This window comes from Phyllostomus hastatus, unplaced genomic scaffold (genome assembly GCF_019186645.2).
Source record: "Phyllostomus hastatus isolate PE091 unplaced genomic scaffold, TTU_PhHast_1.1 phas_contig_196, whole genome shotgun sequence".
NCBI lineage: Eukaryota > Metazoa > Chordata > Mammalia > Chiroptera > Phyllostomidae > Phyllostomus > Phyllostomus hastatus.
Genome location: NW_025333709.1, coordinates 16,835,853 through 16,841,779, shown reverse-complemented (window position 1 = coordinate 16,841,779; position 5,927 = coordinate 16,835,853). Strand labels below are relative to the sequence as shown.

The 5,927-nt window shown below is 36.5% G+C and overlaps 1 pseudogene; it reads left to right on the top strand.

The window, feature by feature from the left end:
• The first annotated feature begins 359 nt into the window (after positions 1–359).
• LOC123815953 lies at positions 360–5,568 on the top strand (annotated as a pseudogene).
• The last annotated feature ends 359 nt before the right edge of the window (positions 5,569–5,927 follow it).

Below are 5,927 nucleotides of genomic sequence, written 5' to 3'. Positions count from 1 at the left end.
CCAAGTACACGCTAGCTATGTGCTACAGCTTCTTTAATATAAAATTCCTCTTTTAGCAGATCCAGCACTTTCCCAGTCAGATCATGCTGAAATCTGACCTTAGTTATTGCTTTTATGCCATGAGAGAAAGTGAGATGTGTTTAGGAAGGCCGGTATCGGAAGACATTCACCTTTTTGAAGCTTCCCTTCAGTTATAGGGTTGAAGAAGGCTTGTTTTTTAACCCATTTTTTAACAGAGCAAAGGAAGCCACTTTTGTTAACCCAGGAGGTTCAGAAAAATAATTTGTTTTAAGAGTCTCACATGCGTCTACACAGAAATCTCCACCCTCAATGCACCCTTCTTCTTCCCTATCCGAACCATGACTTTGGCAGGAAACAGTGACCTCGACCAGTGATTTTCAGCTGATGTGCCACAAGAATTTTTAGGACATGCAATACCTGACTCGTCAGAGGCACTGACTTCTTTTCACTTACATTGTCTAGTTAAAAAATAACAACAGCCAACACAAATATAGTCAGTGGTATAAATGAGTCAAAATTATAGCTTTTTTTTTTGGTCAGATCAGCTAAAAACACATTTTTGGTGTGTAGATGAATTTGAGTAATTAGTTTTCATGTGCCATGAGATGAAAAAGGCTGAAAATTGCTAGCCTAGGCTGATATTTGATCATTTTTTTCCTGTCATTCTTCCAATAAAGCACAATTTTTCAGTTTAGTGTTTTGTGATAAGAGACTCTGAATCAAATGTTTTAAGTCTGGTGACATTTTTCAAACCTAACCTCTCCATTCCTTCCTTTCTGCTCACAATCTTCTACTAAAGCTTGGGTGCTGCCTTAATTAGTACTGGTAGGACTCAAGTCACATGCATGGCTCCATCACCTAACTACAAGAAAGCTTCGAAACCAGCATCTTCCCCTGGTCTCTCAAGACATTTTGGGTCTGCTGGGAAGCTGGACTGCTTTCTTGTAAATAATAAATATATGGAAATAATAAATCTTTTCATAATCTCTTAGTGTGTGTATGACATCATCAATTTCCATACTCAAACCACATTTTGAGTAGTGATACTTTCTACTTATGTACAGAGGCTGTAATATCTGCCCTCCAGATATACAAACTTAAGGTAGATTGGAAAGTTTTCAAAAATGCCTTTGATGCTCACATTTTTAAAAAGTGTGAAAAATAGATGGCAAAAAAGCCCCATGGCCTTAACAGTATCCGCCCAACTCCACAGTGCTTGTGGGAATCATTTCCCTCAGACACCTCCACTGTCAGGAACATCTCACCAGGTAGAATATGTCTTCTACTCCGATCTCATCCCGGTTTACAAAAACAGAATGTGTCCACAGTCACACTTCTAGAGCATGCCAATGACTGTCAGTGCTTGACCCAGTGCCCATCATAGGGTGGTCACGGCCATTCAGGAAACAAGTTATACAAATCTAGAATTCCCTCCTTAAAGTTCACTTTTTGGGAGTATATCTAGTACCAACTCTCTTGGGTCGTATTCTCTAAGCAGTGTCCCAGATGGGATTTCTTACATAAGAGTTCTTTTCAAGAATGTGCTTTAGGTGAAACAGAAATCTGGAGGGAAGAAATTAGAATTGGTCAGGATAAGAAGCTAGGTACAGCCTGATCCCACAGCTTTGGAGCATGAATGTCTCTCCAGGATTGTTACCATCTTGAGACTCAAGGGCTGGACTTCATGCTCCCATATCAGTTACTCATTGGCTGAGGCTGTCTCTCTTGGAAAGCATAATTACCACCTAGCTGTATCTGGGCAAAGTGACTTCCGTTGCTGAGGACACCTTTCCAGAATTAACAGCTAAACTCCAAAGTGGCTGGTGGACAGGTAAACCAACCTAGTAAAGGGGAATCTGTGTGATACATCAAGAATATGTACTACATCATTAGACAAATGTAAGTGAGACAAACACTCCAGCTAATTATTGGAAAGACATGCATTTTACCAGTTCCAGTGGGCTAGGGGAGAGTGATCCAAAATGAAGTAGAAAAGGTAGGTAGGGGTTATTCAGATAAGCTATTTAAGGCTAAGATAAAAGAGTCTGAATTTATCTTAAAGGTGAGGAGAAGATTTTAAATGAATTTAAGAAAGGGAGAGGAAGAATCTGGTATTATTCTTTTATAGTTGATATGTTGAAGAGAGTCAATAAGCCTTTGTCAGTGACTCTTAGCCTGATGAAGAATATTAAAAAGAATTTTCAAAGGAGAGTTGGGGAGTAGGGGTGGTGACATACTCCTTCCGAAATTATTAATGTTTTGATATGAAGATAAAAGGCAAGGTGGCAAATAAAAAAATGATTGTAAAAACAAAAATGTCACAGACTTCTCATTTAGTTTGATGAGATAAAAAAATATGTAATGAGAAATAAAATATTTTTTAAAACTTTTTTTGCACACTGTTAGTTGGAAGGCAAATCACACTTATTACAGTGTGGCAGTTGTATCTAAAAAACAAGTTACCCTGGGGAGGGGCCTATGCTGTGTCATTCAGAACATGGCAAGAAGTTTTGGGCATTATCCTGTGACAGAAAGACAGGAGTTTCTCCTAGTGCAGAGTCTCCATATGCATGTGAACTCTGTTAATGTGATTTTATTTCACAGGAGACAGGAAAAAATATGAAAACATATTCCAAAGTGTCCCTATTATTTTATTTTGTAACACTCATTACCATATAACTATTTTATTAAGTTTAATATTATGCTGACCAAACATATTTTTGAGAAGTACTTCCTCATAACTGACAAATTTTAAATAATGTTAGATATAGCTGCCATATAGTTTATTTTAATAGAAAATGAGCTTTTATACATTGTTCTCATTTTAGTGTAATCATTTATAATATGTCAATAGTCTTACTTGTAGGAAGAAAGGTATTTTATAGTTGGGATTAACTGTTGCAGTAATTATTAATGATGTGCAGTATGTAAGATGTTAACCACTGAATAAAATATAAAAAATTAATTTTTCACCTTTTAATTTACCTACATAAATATAGTTTCATTGACACTTGATGATAAATAAATTTTATGTTTAACAATAGAATTATAGGAGAATACAAAATAAATAGATGAAAAGTATACTGTGCTGTATTTAAATATAAACAAAATATACCTTCTTTTACATTTTATGTATAGTAATATGCATATATCTTATACATACATTCAATACCATTATAATGACTACAATAGGTTTTTTATTTAACTGGAACTCTCCTACTTTTAATTACTTGCAATTTCTCATCATCACATTCCAGTCAATTAAAATATAGGCCATAAAGATAAAAGATAAATAAGCTTTTTTCCCCCTATGATATTGATATTCTGAAATTAATGATTCTGCAGGGGATGTGGGCATCCCAGGCTACAAACAGATCGATGGTCATGAATGTGAAATCTCAGCGATAGGATTTTGAATTGAACTGTGAAATGAGTGAAGTTTCACAGATAATGCAAAGAAAACAAATATATATTTTGGAGCCACATTTTCCCTGCAGTTCCTCATTATCAAGCATGCACTGACTCTCTTGCATCATATGCACTCGCTTTAGGAAAAAATTGAGATTTCACTGCTAGAAAAATAGCCAAGATTTTTAGTTCAACTGGAATTTTATGGAATTCAGCATTAAAGAAAACTTCTCTCCAAGACAATTTTTTTATAACACATTTTTCAATAGACAACAACTGTAGCTCTCAGCCAGCTTTTCATCTCTTATAATTTAATTATGTATAGTTTTATGTAGTTATGGGAAATAAAAAGTGAATAAAATACTTTTCATTTATGTTTAACAGTGTTTGAGACAGTAAAATGAGAGATACTAAATATTATCAGCTGGATTTTATCTATCCCACCAAAAAAGACATGATGAAGTTCTAATCCACAGTACCCCATTACCCCAGAAAGGGAACTTACTTGGAAATAGGGTCATTACAGAGGTAATCAAGTTAAAATGACATCATTAGAATGGGCCTAATACAATGGGACTGAAGTTCTTTTAAACACAAGAAACATGGATGCACAGACACACATAGTGTGAAGATGCTAAAAGAGACAAAAGTAAAACATCATGTAAAGATGGAGAGAGAGATTAGAGTTACACTGACATAAACCAAGGGACATCCGGGGCTATCAGAAGCTAGAAGAGGCAAACAAACAAACAAAATTTTTTATATACATATAAAAAATTTATATAAATAAAATTTTTAATATATATAAAATATATAAATTAAATATGAAATATATAAAAATATGTGTCTATATATACATATTTTATATATATTTCTATACAGCATCCAAAACATAAGGAATAAATTTCTGTTGTTTTTAGCACCCAATTAACTAATTTGTAAACTAATAGTAGGAATATAACTCTGATGATTAAATGATTAGATTAAGGTAGAGAAATTCAGATTGAAATAAAGAAAGAAAGTGCACTAGAAAAGGAATAACTAATAATAAAATACTTTAACTTTTTCTTATTTTAATTAACAAATAAGTTTGTTCAAAATAATAACAGCAGCAACTTATTTGATAAATATAGCTAATAAGTAAAATGAATAGCAGTAATGATACTAGGGAAGCTGGGTAGGGATTAAGAATGTTTGTAATTAGGAAGAGTGGCTGGCCGCAGTGCCAAGTGGGAGAGGCAGGAAAAACAAGGGGAGCAGGACTGGTGGGGGGGGGGGGAGATGAGGGGTGGGGGGCAGTGTTGGCACCGTGGTAGGGATCACCACCATGAAGGCAGTGGAACTCAAGTTCCAAGTTCTACAGCAGCAGGCCCATGATGCAGAGGAGAGGTCCAAGCACCTCTAGCGGGAACTGGAGGGAGAAAGTGGGTCCTGGAACACGCTGAGACTAAGGTAGCCTCCTTGACCCACAAGATCCAGCTTGTTGAAAAGGAGTTGGAGGGTGCTCAGGAGGGTCTGGCCTCTGCCCTTCAAAAGGTGGAGAAAGCTGAGGAAGCTGCTGATGAAAGCGAGAGAGGTATGAAGGTCATTGAAAACTGAGCTTGAAAAGATGAAGAAAAGATGGAACTCTAAGAAATCCAACTCAAAGAAGCTAAGCACATTGCAGAAGAGGAAGATAGGAAGTGTGAAGAGGTGCCTTGTAAGTTGGTGATTATTGAAGGAGACTTGAAACACTCAGAGGACAGAGCTGAGCTGACAGAATCCCATTGTCAGAGATAGATGATCAGATCAGACTGATGGACCAGACCCTGAAGTGGCCGAGTGCTGCTGAAGGAAAAATATATATAATAAAGAATATAAATTAATTAATTAATAATTAATTTAAAATCTTAAAAAAGAAAACAACAAAAAGTACTCTCAAAAAGAAGAGTAAAAGTAAGCAAATATGAGTAAGAGATAAAGATTCTTACTGATAAACTCAAGGAGGCAGAGACCTGTGATGAGTTGGCTGAGAGATCAGGTAGCCACGCTGGAAAAGACAGCTGATGATTTGGAAAATAACCTGAAATGCACCAAAGAGGAACTCCTCTGTGCACAGGGATGCTGGACCAGATTCTGCCTGACCTGAATGAGATGTAGAGCACCCCAGTCCTGCCCTGGCGCTGCTCCACCCTCCGACACTGACTCCACCAGGGGCCAGCCTTCCAGAAGCTGACCTTTAAACTGAGCGCTGATCTTCAACTGCAAAGCTGCTTTCTCGTTCCATTCCTCGCCACTCATGCTCGCTCAACAGTGTCTATAGCCCCCAACTGACCATACAGTGAAGTTGTCATTGTTCATGCCTGCAAATTTCAGTCCTCTCTCCTTGGCTGCCAGGTTACATTGATGTCCCCCAAACCATTCTCATTATATTAACAATGACTGGACTTGTTCTGGACAGGCCTCATATATTGTTTATATATTTTATATTATATATTATTGGTAATTATTGTACTCAT